This window comes from Phocoena phocoena, chromosome 7 (assembly GCF_963924675.1).
Source record: "Phocoena phocoena chromosome 7, mPhoPho1.1, whole genome shotgun sequence".
Classification (NCBI taxonomy): domain Eukaryota; kingdom Metazoa; phylum Chordata; class Mammalia; order Artiodactyla; family Phocoenidae; genus Phocoena; species Phocoena phocoena.
Genome location: NC_089225.1, coordinates 37,580,327 through 37,596,095, shown reverse-complemented (window position 1 = coordinate 37,596,095; position 15,769 = coordinate 37,580,327).

Sequence of the window (15,769 nt, the reverse complement as noted above, 5' to 3'; positions counted from 1 at the left end):
TAACAGAATATCCAAATATGTATGGCAAAACTTTTGGAACTGCAAGGAGAAACAGATGAATCTCTATTACAGTTAGAGACTTTAAACCCATCTATTAGAAATGGACAGATCCAGCAGGCAGAAAAATCAGTAAGGACATAGTTAAACTCAAGAGCACCACCAATCACTGGGCATAATTGACATCTATAGACCACTTCATCCAACAATAGCATAATATACATTCGCCTCAAGCTCACATGGAACATTCACCAATATGTATCATATTCTGTGCCATATGACACACCTTAACAGGGAACTTCCCTGGTGGCGCAGTGGATAAGACTCCACACTCACAATGCAGGGGCCCCAGATTCAATCCCTGGTCAGGGAACTAGATCCCACATGCATGCTACAAATAAGAGTTCACATGCCACAACTAAGGAGCCCGCCTGCTGCAACTAAAGGAGTCCACATGTCGCAACTAAGGAGCCAGTGATCCGCAACTAAGGAACCCACCTGCCACAACTAAAGGCCCAGTGCAACCAAATAAATAAATATATATTTTTTTAAAAGACATACCTTAACAAATTTAAAATAATAGAACACATAAAAGGCTGCTCTCAGACCACAATAAAATTAAACTAGAAATCAATAACAGAAAGATAACTAGGAAATCCCAGAATATGTGAATATTAAACAATATACTTTTAAATAATATATGGATCAAAGAAGAATTTCAGAAGAAGTCTTAAAATATTTTTAACTAAATGGAAATGAAAACACAACTTATCAAAATTTGTGGGATGCAGCAAAAGCAGTGGATCATAAAACTAAATATAAAACACAAAACTATAAAATGCCTAGAAGAAAACTGAGGAGAAAATCTAGATGACCTTGGGTATGGTGATGATATTTTACCAATGTATACAACACTGAAGGCACAATCCAAGAAAGAAATAATTGATAAACTGGCCTTTACTAAAATTTAAAACTTTGGTTCTGTGAAAGACACTGCCAAGAGAATGAGAAGATAAGCCACAACCTAGGGAAAGTATTTGCAAAGAACACATCTAATAAAGGACTATTATCCAAAATATACACAGAACTCTTAAAACCAGACAATAAGAAAGCAACTCAATTTCAAAGAGGGCAAAAGGTCTAAACAGACATATCAACAAAATTGTTATCCAGATGGCAAGGAAGAATATGAAAAGATGTTCAGCATCATATGTCATCAGGGAAATGCAAGTTAAAACAGCAAGTTATCAATACACACCTATTACAATGATCCATATCCAAAACTCTGACACCATGAAATGCCAGTGAGGATGTGGAGCAACACTGCTGGTGAGAGTACAAAAGGGTACATCCACTTTGAAAGACAGTTCGAGTCTACAGCCTTACCACACTGAATGCACCCAATCTCGTCTGAAAGACAGTTTGACAGTTTCTTACTAAACTAAACATAATCCAACCATACAATCCAGCAATAGCACTCCAAGGCATTTACCAGTCCACACAAAACTTGCACACAGATGTTTATGGAAGCTTTATCCACAATTGTTAAAACTTGGAAGCAATCAAGTTGTCCTTCAGTAGGTGAAGGAATAAATAAACTGTGGTACATCCAGACAAAGGGATATTATTCAGCACTGAAACAAAATGAACTAAGAAGCCATAAAGAGACATGGAGGAAACTTAAATGCTTATTATTAAGTGAAAGAAGCCAATCTGAAAGGCTACATACTGTATGATTCCAACTATATGATATTCTGAAAAAAGGCAAAACTTTAGAGACAGTAGAAATATCAGTGGTTGCCAGGGGTTAGGGAGTAGAGAGAGATGAGTGGGCACAGCACAGAGGATTTTTAGGGCAATGAAACTATTCTGTACAAACTACAGTGATGGATACATGTCATTATACATTTGTCAAAACCCATAGAATGTACAGCACCAAAAGTAAACCCTAAGGTAAAACTATGGACTTTGGGTGATAATGATATATCACTGTAAGTTCATAGATTGAAACAAATGCACCAATGTTGTACAGGGATGTTGTGCATGTGTAGGGATAAGGAGTATGTGGGACTCTGCAATTTCCACTAGGTTTTGCTGTGAACTTAAAACTGCTGTAAAATAAATCTTACTAATTAAAAAATGAATAATAATGCAAAGACAATTAAAATTTATCAGGCAAGCACACATCCTCCACAGAGACTAGAATACAGATTCCTTAATTCAAAAAACAAAAAAAAAAAAGAAAAGAAGAGAAACGAGCATCTACCAGATAGGAGGCACTCTCGAGGCTACTAGGAATATAAAATAAATGAGACCTAGATCCTACCAAATGGTGTGAGGATATAATCACATAATTATAACGTGTTATGAGAAATTCTATAATAAAGATATGTGCAAAGTACTATGGAACACAGAGAAAGGAGATATAGCAGAGTTTCAACATTTAATTTATCTGCTGAACTATGGGAGCTACCATCTGTGAAGATGAGGTATTACTACAACAAATGAATATGTTAATTTGTACAAAATTTACAGAGGCTTAATAGTAATATGAAAAAGGAAAAAAAAACTAAAGATAAGTTAGTACTTGAGAATTCTCCACCTAGATTCTTGCCCTTCTAGGGATGCAAGTGTTACCTTAAAAACAAATGGTTTTAATTCCCAGACATTTGCATGCAGACTGTCCTTATATTTTTTCCCTTTAATATAGCTCAGTGTTCTCAATCTTTAGAATATATAAGAAATAACATACAGGATTAATGTATATCATATTTTGTAGCTAAGCTTCAGAATTTTCTAGGCTTCTTTTGACCACACAATTTACTGGCTTCACATGGTGTTCTCTTAGGCCTCTACTCATTTGTTTTAGGTATTTTCCCAGATGATGTTGACAGTCGAACAGAATCTAACAAGATAAAATAAATTGTTTTAATTTAATTTTAAAATAAACTCACTCAAATCTTTTGAAATATGTGATTTCATAGTTAGATTGGGATTCAAGTATCCCATATAATCTGACAGGAAAATGCATAAAATGTGACATGTTACCAAAAAAATTCTCATCACTAATGTGTCACTGCTTAAAATATTTATACATAAAATTGAAACTAGTGAATAAGTAAGTTAAAAGGAGTTTTGATATGAACACAAATGTTGACTTACCATTGACAGAAATGGAAAGGTAGAAAATTACATTCAAGTTACCATTTCCCAAACACTATGATACTGCATACAGAACTGCTAAATTTCATCTATATCCTGGCATCACTGCTCCCTAAATTTCTGTACAGCACACTTCAGTCATGTCTACACTACTTTTCTGATGGCAATTACTTGATAATACTTGCTTTGCACATCATGAAATTCCCTACAGACATGTGGGTGCCGTGACTATTTAGATGGCAACATGTTGAAGTTAGAATGTCAGTATGGAGCCTGGTTTCTCCTTGTTTTTATGGTCAAGGAAGGAAATGAGGAAGACAGGGATTGTTTACTTGCTTTCAAGTCTTGCAAAATAGATAAGGATTTCCCAAACTGTGTTGTTAAAACATCAGTCTCACAGGATATTCCATGAAGAGTTCAATGGACAAATGACTTTGGTAAATGACAGGTAGCACGTCCCCTTCTTAGAGATTCACAAGGCACATTAAAATATTAGACAACTCTTAGAAGTTTAATAGTAAAGATATGTGTTTCACTGTTTAACCAGTGTGCCCAGAGTTAACTTGATTATGGAAGTGAAGGGTGGCAGTATATGCTACCCCAAAATAGGTCACTTGGGCATAATGATCATTTTGAGTTAAAGGCACTTGAAGAACAGCAGGGTGCTCTACCGACCCTTTTTTCTTCCTGAAAACAGAAAATGAAACTTTCATGTGAGAGCTGCTATCCCAAAGCCAGGAGGAAAGAAACATCCTTACCACCAGAGATGGGAGTTGAGGTTGAAAGAATTCTATACAGACAGACCTTGTTAAAATAATTATCTCCCTTTATTCTTCCCATTTATTTTAATTATTTTCCACAATTGCCTCTCTTTGTTCAACCTAGTATAAAAACATTTAGATTTTGCCTATTCTTTTGGGTCTTTGTTTCCTTACTAGGGTTCCTGTGTCATGTAAAACTTATACTAAATAAATGTATTTCTCTCCTGTTAATCTGTTTTATATCAATTGAATTCTCAAGCCCAGTTGGAGACCCTAAGAGCTAGAGGTAAAATTTTTGCCACCACTATACAACCCATTTTATTTAATGCTTACTAGCAACCACTGAGAATGACTATTTTTTAGAACACACTACAGAAAATGCTGCACCAGAGAAAAGCAGAGAAGTTATTTTTGAAAATGTATCTCCCATTTTAAACAGAAATTCTTACTTTACAAAACAGATAAATGATGGATTATTCAATTTTCATGAGCATACCACAGAATTATATTTTTAAAAAACTCCCCTTGGAGACGCAAGAGGGAAGAGATATGGGAACATATGTATAAGTGATTCACTTTGTTATAAAGCAGAAACTAACACACCATTGTAAAGCAATTATACTCCAATACAGATGTAAAAAAAAAAACTCCCTTTATACATTTAAAATGAACTAATAAACTTTCAGTTTGTTTTGCTTAGTTAACTTATATGCAATTCTTTTAGAGAAAATAATAATTGGTCTTCTTAAAACCATCCAATGTCAAAATAATTCTTCCCAATCACACATGATATGGCCACAAAAAGTGAAGACTCCGGAATTCAATGACACATTAACTAACCAGGTCTTTTATTAAACACATTTATTAAAGTAACATGCACAAACTAAGCACTCAGTAAATTCTAGTTGAATTGAATTGAATTGAATCACAATATGCTTATTGGGACAAAACCTAAAAACAAATGAGGTAAAGTTTTCTGCCCACAATGTGTGTTATAAACCAATTAGTACATCTGCAGTTGGTAAGTAGAGAAATGCTATCCGTGTAGAATGCAGAAGTTGTGTTAATTAAATGCAATTTTTTCCAAGGGGAGCCATAATAGTGGAGGAAAAGTAAACTCTTCAGCAGGAAAGGACAATCGTCTCTGCTTGGTAGCTGCACAGACAGGAACCCTTTTGGTTCTATATTATTTCAAATGAGTGCCTGCACCCAGGATCCGTTCTCCAAAGACGTGTACCCCAGCCTTTAAATGCTCTTCCTTTGCTCAGAACTCCAGTTCCAGTTGTGTTGTCTCTATGTTAACAAGCCAGCATTTTCATTTTATTTTGCTTGTGTATTTTTAATAACCCATGAGGCAACACCCCCACAGCTGTTTTGCCTTCAGACACCATTACTGTCTTGGTTAAAGTTCTGGTAACAAACTAACATAACTTTTAAGTGGTCTGCCTCAATTTTATTTTCCCATAAGCCTTGTTATTTTTAGTACACAATTTTTCCTAATAGGAGGCTTTCCAGGAACATAAATTTCATGTCCTATAAAAACTCCTGCAGTTATAAATTACTCTCTTAAGTGAATGAATGAGTAATATGTTTTGATTATACAGGCTGTTGTTAGGTTGTTTCTCTAACCCAAGGATGTTGGCGGAGGAGAGGAGCTGGGAGTTTAGCTCTGTTATGGCTTGAATGACTCCAATATCCTCCTCACCCTTCCATTTGCTCTCACTTAGACTTGTTTCCTATTTCTAGAAAAATCATGCCCAACTCAGGGTTTCTGTAGATATTCTCTTCCTTGTCATTTAAATCTCAGCTCAAAGGTCACCCTCTTGGAGAAGTCTTTCCTGATCACCTTACCTAAGGCTATACTCTCCCAAACTTCTATTCTATCACATTTCTCTTTTTCATTGCCTTCCTAACACTTAACATTTCCTGATTTTTGTTTTTGGCTAGTTGGACCCATGAAAGCCTGGACTACATCTGCCTTTTTAACTAGAGAGATGAAGCAGGAGACCAGGGTGCTCACAGCTGGAGGAATGGGCACAGTGAAAAGGCCCTACCACATATAATCCACAGCCTAAGTACCTACGTTTCTAGTCTCATTTCATACTGCTTTCCCTTACAGCTTCTTATCACAGCCATAGCCATTCCCTGAAAATTTCAGAGGAACCACCAGTCTCCTAGCTTATCTCAGGCCACACCCCACTCCTGCTAGTTCTTTGATAAATCCCCAACCTCTAGAAGACCTTGGCTTCTAGGAGGCACTACAAAAATATTTCTTGATTACATGACATAATAGAAGAAAAAATACTAATTGGCAAATTAAGAGATTCTTCCCTGGCCACTTAAAATAACCCTTAAATAGTTGAATCTAGTCAACTTGCTTTTTTTCTCCCCTGTTTCTGTGCTCACCATCTGATTGGCTCTCAATGCATATAGATGAACAGACCTACCATAATTTAAAGTTCTTTTTGTTTTCCGTGTCTTCTTATGGAACATTCTTTTTTTTCTTCCCTGTTAGCTTTGTTTTTTAAAAATCTGTATCATCTAAAGGCGATGGTATAAAAACAAGTAGAGTTGAGTCAATGGATGCCTTAGTGACTCAAACAATTTGAGTACGGTATGTTCTAGTGGAAACACTTGCTTCAGAAGGGATACTAGATAACAGACTGAAGGATCTTAATATCCATATTCAGAGTATTTTCATGTCCATAGTCTTATGTCTATTACTGGCATAAAATAAATGAAAGTAAATTTTAGTCTCTAGGATTATTCTTTTAAATATACCATAAAATTCAAATTTTCCCCTTTTTTCCAAATCCAAGCTCCAGTTTCAAAGAATGATTCTCCAGAGAAAAGAATTATCTCTATTCTAGATCCATAAAATCAAAACTATGCTTTAGTTGTAATTCACATTTAGATAGTTTTTCCATAATAACAAAATCACTAATTAAGCCATAAGCATTTGAACCAGACAAATGGGTATTTTGGTCGACAAGGAACAAATGATATGAATATATATTTTAATTTTTAAATTAAAGTTATTATTTAGGTTGGTGTCATACAGCTTCAATCACAGTCATAGATATGGGCACTAGTTTTAGTTGGTACACTTGTTCATTCACCTAACATCACTGAATAATATGAGTCAAGATTATAATGTTCAAATTTAATACAGATGAATACTTCTATCTAATTAATATACAGAAGTTCAGGTACACACGTACTTTATTCTAGCTTAGCAGACGCATTGAGCCCCACCAGCTCCCATAGCTGCACTACTGTCATATTTTAATGGAGCTACAAAGTCATTACCTTGCCTCGCAACTAGGAAGAGATTTGGCTTCTCTGAATGATAATTTCAAATGTAAACAATACCTTTAAAATAAAAATGTTGGAACACTCTGAGCCTAGTGCAGCTGCAAATAAAAAAGATTAGAAAATTGAATGTTCCCAACTACAATGACAAATGAATTCACTATAGATGAAGCGTTTTCTATTAACTGGTACCACGGGGACTAGATGACTTAGCTGTCAAGAAATTTCCCAGAGGGTTGCTAGGCACAAATCAGTCCAACACTAATGAATCTCATCCTATTTACCTCACTTCTAAAACCATTATATAAATTGGTTCAATTCTGTATGGAGGATAAACACAGTGGGCTAAGGGATAAAAAAGGACAGGAAGAGCTTGGCGTTAACACACACTGGCAGTCTCACATACTTCTTGTTTACATTAGATCCACTACACAAATATAAGCTAATAAATAGTAGTTGTTATAATTATGTTGTGGTTGTTATTATTATTTGATGATAATGATTAGTAATGCTTATGCTGCTAAGATGTACCAGGCTTTGTTCTACTAAGTGCTAAGTGCTACGTTTGTCAACTCACTACTATAAGCTCCACGTTAGCAATAAAGGAGATGGGATTTGAAGAAGTTAAGTAACTTGCAAGGGATCACATAACCAATAAACAGCAAACCCTGAACTCCCTGCTGAAACTGAGCTGGACTCTGTGGAGCTCCTAGGCACAAAAGGCTTTCTGTGTCCCCCCATTTCTTGATTACAGGAAACAGGCTTCATTCAGCCTCCATGACCTTCTCTGAGTTCCAACAGGCAGGTTCAAACAGTTGCTAATTAAACAAGGGAAGGGGATGCAAAGACAAGGGAGGAATAGTAAAGAAACAATAGTGCAGCCTTGGGGCAGGGTCCTTCCTGGTTCCCCCTCAAGGGATATACATAAGAATATCTTTGAGCTGTTTCGAAGATACTGAACCACCCCCTAAGTGGGAAAAGTTAACTGTATGCTGCCCACAAGCACGGAGACCTCAGACCCGTTGGAATCAGAGGTTGATGATGATGACTCCCAGTTACTTCACCCCCAACCAATCAGAAGAATGTCCACGAGCTGATCACACTCTCCTTGAACCATTACTATAAAACTCCTCACTATCCCCTCCAGGTCAAGACACACAGTTTTGAGGGCATTAGCCTGCTGTGGCTCCCTTTGCCTGGCAGAGCAATAACGCTATTCTTTTCTTTTTTTTTTTTTTTTTCCGGTACGCGGGCCTCTCACTGTTGTGGCCTCTCCCGTTGTGGAGCACAGGCTCAGGACGCGCAGGCTCAGCGGCCGTGGCTCACAGGCCCAGCCGCTCCGCGGCATGTGGGATCTTCCTGGACCGGGGCACGAACCCGTGTCCCCTGCATCGGCAGGCGGACTCTCAACCACTGCGCCACCAGGGAAGCCCGAGCTATTCTTTTCTACTTCACCCAAAACTCTGTCTCCAAGATTTAATTCAGTGTCGGGGTACAGAGGCTGGATTCAGCATCACTGCTCCAACTCCAAAGTCTGTCTTCCTTGCTATCATAATATATACCTGCATTGCACAGATAATCATTAAAATATAATAGGGGTAAAAAGTATTATTTTCCTTCTAGTGATGTCAGGGCATGTGCTTTGTCCTTCTCAATGGATTAAATATAAACAGGTGTAATAAATATCCTTACTCAATTGCATGGTTTTCATGCTTTTGGAAAAATGAGATTAAGTTGATCTAAGGTCCTTTCCAGTTCTCCAATTCTTCCTGACTTTCATCCTGAGGGTGTTTTGCTATAAGCAAGTCAATTTCTTCAACCACACCGGAAACAGAGAGCCATCATCCTGCTCCATGCAGGCTTCATCATCTATTGATAGAATAGACTGCTGTTGTGAAAATTAGCTGCCTCCCCTACACTGCAATATTTTCTAAAATTCCAGACATTTTAATTTTCTTGTATTTTCTAAAGTGCAACACTATCTCCTTGTGTATTTCCAAAGTTCATGGGTCAAAGTGTAAGGAAGGTGAAATCTGGCCATTGACAGAGCCTATGAAGGACCTCTAGAAGGCTTAGATAAGGGTAAATAAGGCCACAAACTAAGAGACAAAGAGGTGGTCAAGATCATAGGCCTGTGACTATTGATTCATGGATAGAACAAATTCAAAAAGAGTTGTTTACAGAATGCTCTCAAAGCCTCTGTGGCTCTGTAAATCAAATTTATCTTTAATAACTACTTTAAATCCAATAAATATTCAGTTGTTTCAGTTGTTACCTCCTAACCGAAAATCAATTACTCAGTTTAGTGATGTTTTGTCACTTGGTCTGATCTACCTGAAAACATCCAAGGCCAGCAAAGTCATGGTCAAGGAGACAAGCCCTGATAATTGCCTTCTTTTGCCCTCTCTGTAGATAAAAAGGCTTAAAAAAAGTCACTGATGTGGAGAAATGGTCCATTTTTAAAATTGAAGTATAACATATTGTAAAATGTACAAATTTGAAATATACAGCTCAGTGGATCTTTACATATGTATAACCCTCTTTTAATTGCTACTCTTATAATCACACTGGAGTCTAGGACATCTCCAGCACTACAGAAGGTTCTCTTGTGCCCCCTCCAGGTCAATGTCCGCCACCAAGGGTAACCACCATTCTAACCTTTATCCTCATGCATCCATCTTGCTTGTATTTGAACTTTTAAAAATATGGAACCATACAGATATAGTGTGTATTCTTTTGCCTCTGACTTCTTTCACTCAACATTGTTTTTAAGATTCAGCTATGTTGTTCCTTGGTCGATAGCTCGTTCTTTTTGATTGTTATGCAGGTATTCTATTCTATTCTGTAGAAGGATATTTAAGTTGTTTTTAGTTTGGGGCTATGCTGACTAATGGCAATAATGAACATTCTCATACAAATAATTTGTTGGGTAATGGCCAGGACTGAAATCACTGGACCATAGTGTAGGTATATATTTGCCTTTAGTAGATATTGCCAAACAATTTTCCAAAGTAATTGTGCCGATGTGATGCCTACCAGCAGTGTGTAAGAGTTCCAATTACTTCATATACTTGGCTGTTGTATTAGCTGAGGACAAGAACCATTCTCAAATTTGCTTATGATCTCCATAGTTCTAGTCATTCCACAATTCCAACTATGGTCTTTATTTCCCAGAATTAAAGCAACCAGAAATGTTTGTTCAGATAGTTAATCTGAACATCAGTGAAATCGAGAGAATTCTTTTTTCTTCAGATCAAATATAAACATTTTCTGATCAAATGTCCAATGGAGAAAAAATTGAGGTTTCTACTGGATGTGTATGCAAGAGTTTTACACTTGCTTCTTTAGCAAATGTCTGTGTATTTGAGCAGGCTGTCTGACAATAGCTTTCCACAAGAATTAAGCAATTAGATTATTCGATTTTTTACCTTTGCAAACAAATTTGCCTTTAGCCAACACAGTGGGGAATGAGAGCTCCTCCTTCATAAAGGGAAGTCCTGCTTTATCCCATTCATCTTCATTAGCTGTCACAAGGGCTAATGTAAGAAAGTTCCACTTTCAGCAATTTATTCTTGAACCAATTTGATTATGAAGTTTGTGCACAAAAGGCCCATTTGTCAAAAATATAGAATGTGCATGGTTGGGAGATAGAAGGTTTTAAAGAAGTGGCAGATAAATAAAACATTCTCTGAAATTAGCACAGATATGTCTGTGCTGCCTCACAATCTAAAAGAAAACAGACACTGTATTTCTCTAAAATTCTTACAAAATAATTTGCTTTCCCCTGGGATATGTCATGTAAAATATGTACATATATCAATCCTACTCAGCTTCAGTTATTGTTCTTCAAGAGAAGTTTCTTTATGATCCTCCTTCCTCAAAGTCTGATTATTGATTACATCTAGACATTCTTTCATACGCAACATTTTTTGCCAAAAAGTGTCCAAGACCAGTCTCCTAGATGATCAAGCAAGTCAGTTCTTCAGACGTTTGATGTCTCTTCATTCTCTATTGCCATTTCTGAAGAAACTCTTTGCTTCTATAAGTACAAACATAACCTCTCTAAAAGCTTCCTCTTTTCATCTTCTCATAAATGTGAGTCTCACCCCATGACCTTCGTGAAATCACCTACTATAAAACAGAGCCACAGAAATTGCTTTACTTTAGTCCAAAGCCCTTTTATCTTTGGAAAGACTGTGTTTGTTTTTTGTTTGTTTGTTTGTTTTTTGCGGTATGCGGGCCTCTCACTGCTGTGGCCTCTCCCGTTGCGGAGCACAGGCTCCGGACGTACAAGCTCAGCGGCCATGGCTCACGGGCCCAGCCGCTCCGCGGCATGTGGGATCTTCCCGGACCGGGGCACGAACCCGTGTCCCCTGCATCGGCAGGCGGACTCTCAACCAGTGCGCCACCAGGGAAGCCCTTTGGAAAGATTGTGTACCAAAATGCCACGATGGACTTATTTTGGCTCATCATGCTGGAATCCCTAATTTATCATCTTTCAACTCCAGAGTGTTTTCATGGGCCTCTCTGCTCTATCTTCACCTGTTTCTCTCTAATTTCCTGGCCCTCTACACTTCTACCTTTCTACCACCTCCTTCTTATCTTCACTTAAATATGCTAATATTCACCCCATTTTTCAAAACAAAACAAATTCTCTACCCTCATCTCCCTCTTCAGCTCCTGTTCTCTCTCACCCTTCCACGGCCAAATTTCTTGAAAGCATTGCCAGGATTCTATTTTCTCACTTCCTAATCAGGTCTCAGTCTACTCAGATCTTTCTCCTGTCCTCACCACTCTATGCAAAGTTTCACTCTATGACAATGTTCATCATTAACATCATCATTGCTAAATCCAGTTAATAATTTTTAGACCTTACATTTCTTTACACTCAACAGAACAACTGACCATTCCCTCCTCTGGAAATACTTGTTCTGCCTGGCTTTGTGGCATGACTGTCTCCTGGTTTTTCCTTCTGGTTACACACTCCCTTTTCCTTTACAGCCTCCTGTTCCTCTACCCACCCCTTAGAAGTTGGTGTTCCCAGGGTTCCCTGCACCTTCTTCTATTCTCACACCACACCTACTCCCCAGACATTCCCATCCACTCACATGAATTAAATTAGCAACTAGAGCACTCCACTTCCTATAGAGTAGTGGGAACAAATGCAACATGGATTGCGAGGTAATAAGGACAGGAGAAGATAGAAACCTGCCAATCTTTTCAAGAAATACCCTTATGTAAGTAACTTCAAATCTCTCTCCTGAATTCCAGACCTGTTAAGCTAATTCCTACATCTTCACTCAAACTCATTGTCTTCCCACCCCTCCTCAACACTTGCTTCCAAATTTCATTGAATGGCATCACTATCCACTCAATAAGTAAACCACAGTCTGAATGATCTCATTGTCTCCATCTTCTCCCTCATCCTTCCCAGTCACTCAAGTTGTGTTAATTCTAATAATAAGTAATATTTTATTGAGTGATTACTATGTGCCAAGGGCTGTGCAAAAAGCTTTTACGTGCATTATGTAGTTGAATTCTTTATTATTCCCATTTTTAGAGATGAGGAAACTTGACCTGAGAGATGTTAGCTAACTTGCCATGTTGTTCACCTAAAAAATATGAAGTGAAAATTCAGAAAGCCATAGTTTTTAACTATTATGCTGTGCAGTCTCCTAAACATTTTTCAAATCTGCACAGCTACATCCCTAAGATAAGTAATTGTCATCATTCATTCATATTTTCTCTCTCTCTCTCTACCTTGCTTGGATTTCTAAAACAGACTTTCAATATAGCTCCTTGAATTTATTCTACCTCTATTTCCACACCAAAAGGAAACTGTCAAAACATAAATCTAATCAAGTCATTCCCTGCTTCAAAATCTTTTAATGGTTTTTTATTGTCCTTAGTGGAAAAATTCAAACTCCTTACCATGGTTTACATGGTTCTGTGATTGGACCTCTTCACTATGTCTCTTGCCACTCTGCTTACCCTATACACCAGCTGCACCAAACTTGTTTCACGTGTCCCATGAATTCTAACCACAGGCCATCAGACTTACTATTTTCTCTGTATGAAACAATCTGCCACACCTAGCCCATTGTCTGTGGCTAGACCCTATATTTCCTTCATTTTGTCACTTCCCCCATCCTCAGTAGACAGGTCAGACTCTTCAGCTATGTGTCCCCACTGTGCCTTATACTTCCTCTACTACTCTTTATTTTAATTATTTATTACAATTGTTTTCTTTTCTTAATTTTAAACTCTTTAAGGACAGAGGTAATGTTGCCCATTTTCCATCACATTTCAGTGCCTAGTACAGTGCCCAGTACAGAGTATCTATCCAATAAATATGTATTGGATAAATTTAAAATTCATTAATTAATTGCTATTATTCCCTATTTTCTCCCTCCAGAAGTAGTTACCCACCCCCCAAAAGTTATCTGTTTGCCTCCATCAGCAACTCCTGACACCTAATTTTCCATATATCCACGCACCGTGCAAGACATTGCAAGAGGTACACAGATGACCAAGATAGAGCTGCTGCTGACAAAGTCCCAAACAGCTGGGAAAAAAAAGATAAAATATGATTAATTCCAGCAGGATTATGGGTGGTGTCATTTGAAATGAAGCTTTAAGATGGGTAGAATATCTATAAATGGAGATGGAGGCAGGGCTCCTAAATATAGAGAGAGTCTTAGGAAGACAGCAAAGCTAGAGAATAAGGCCTATGAAAACTTGACTGGCAAGGACTGGGAGAAATATGAGTAATCTAGAGCTTAGGGAATGACAACTGGGAGTAGATAAACCAGACAGATATTTTGGAGTCATATCATGAAAGGCCTTGACACCAAGAGAAGAACTGTATACATATTCAGTAGTCAGTGGGGAGCCAACAAACAGTTTCAGCAAAAGAATGACATGATTGGAGCTGGGTTTTATGAATATTTTCTGCCAAGATGTGCAGAACAGCCTAAGGCAGGAAGACACTAGAGGTGGGAAAATTCCCACACTTCATCAAATCAAGTTCAAAAATCAATGGTGGGGGGGTGATGAATTGAAAGATTGGGATTAACATATATACACTACTATATATAAAATAGATAACTAATGAGAACCTACTGTATAGCAAAAAAAAAAATCATGATATCGCTTATACGGAGAATCTAAAAAAAGGCTACAAATGAACTTATCTACAAAACAGAAATAGAGTTACAGATGTAGAAAATAAACTTATGGTTACTGGGGGGGGTAAGAGGGGGAGGGATAAGTTGGAAGACTGGGATTGACATATATACACTACTACATATAAAATAGATAACTAATATGGACCTACTGTATATGTATAGCACAGGGAACTCTACTCAATACTCTGTAATGGCCTCTATGGGAAAAGAATCTAAAAAAGAGTGGATGTATGTATATGTATAACTGATTCACTTTGCTGTACACCTGAAACTAACACAACATTGTAAATCAACTATATCCCAATAAAAATTTTTAAAAATCAGTGGTAAGAAGCACCATTGTTTGATTTAGCACTGAAAAGGGAACATAAATGTCCAAGATGGAGAACCTATTAAGAAACTGAAAGTGAGGAATGTGGTCTCTGCTCTTGAAGAACTTCTACTGCAGTAGCAAAAGCAGAGAGTGTGATAAAGAATTAAAGTGTGATGGGGGAAACACAGAATGGAAGAACAAACAAGAATCTAAAACTTGGCACTGGTCTAGGAAGGGAGAAAAACCTTTCCTACAAAACTGAAATACAAAGCAATTCTTACACAAATTGGTAGTCTGAATCACACTATCAGTGTGATCCAAAATATCTCAGAGAATTTAAGAAAAAGGACAAAAGAGACACCATAGAGTTGGAATTTATACAACTTGGCAAACGGTTTGATGTGGTGGGGGATAAAGGAGAGGGAGATGGCAAAGTGACTGAGTTTATCCACAAGGACCAGGCAGACAGAGAAGTCAGGAGTAGATGCTGTTCAGGAAGGGACATGAGTGTAGTTTTGTACAGCTTGCACGTCAATTTTCCACTGGGATACCCAGGTGAAAGTTTATAACAGGAAAATGGAAATGCAGATTGAGAATTTAGGATTACATTATGTTAAAAAATCAAATCCTGTATGTTGTTGCTTATTGGTTGGATACAAATGCACGGAAAAATCCGCATAATAACACATGTCCCACCCTCTAAACCCAAGAGACATAGCAGATGTTGTAAGACTAGATGTTGGTGGGGAGAGGAAATTTCATGTTTTACTCTTTATATATTTATGTTATTTGAATTTTTATAATGATCATGTGCTCAAGTATTCTGTAATTTTATAATCTTTGAGTTAAAATACATGGCACTAGAGACACAGATCGTGATATCCCTGGCATAAATATGATAGTAGAAAATGCAGGAGAGGATACAACTGGACAAAGACACAACTATAAAAAGATAAAATAAGTGGTCTAAGGATTAAGTTTGGAAACATAGAGTTAGAAGAAGACAAGACCAACGAAAGAAGAAAATATCTGTCCAA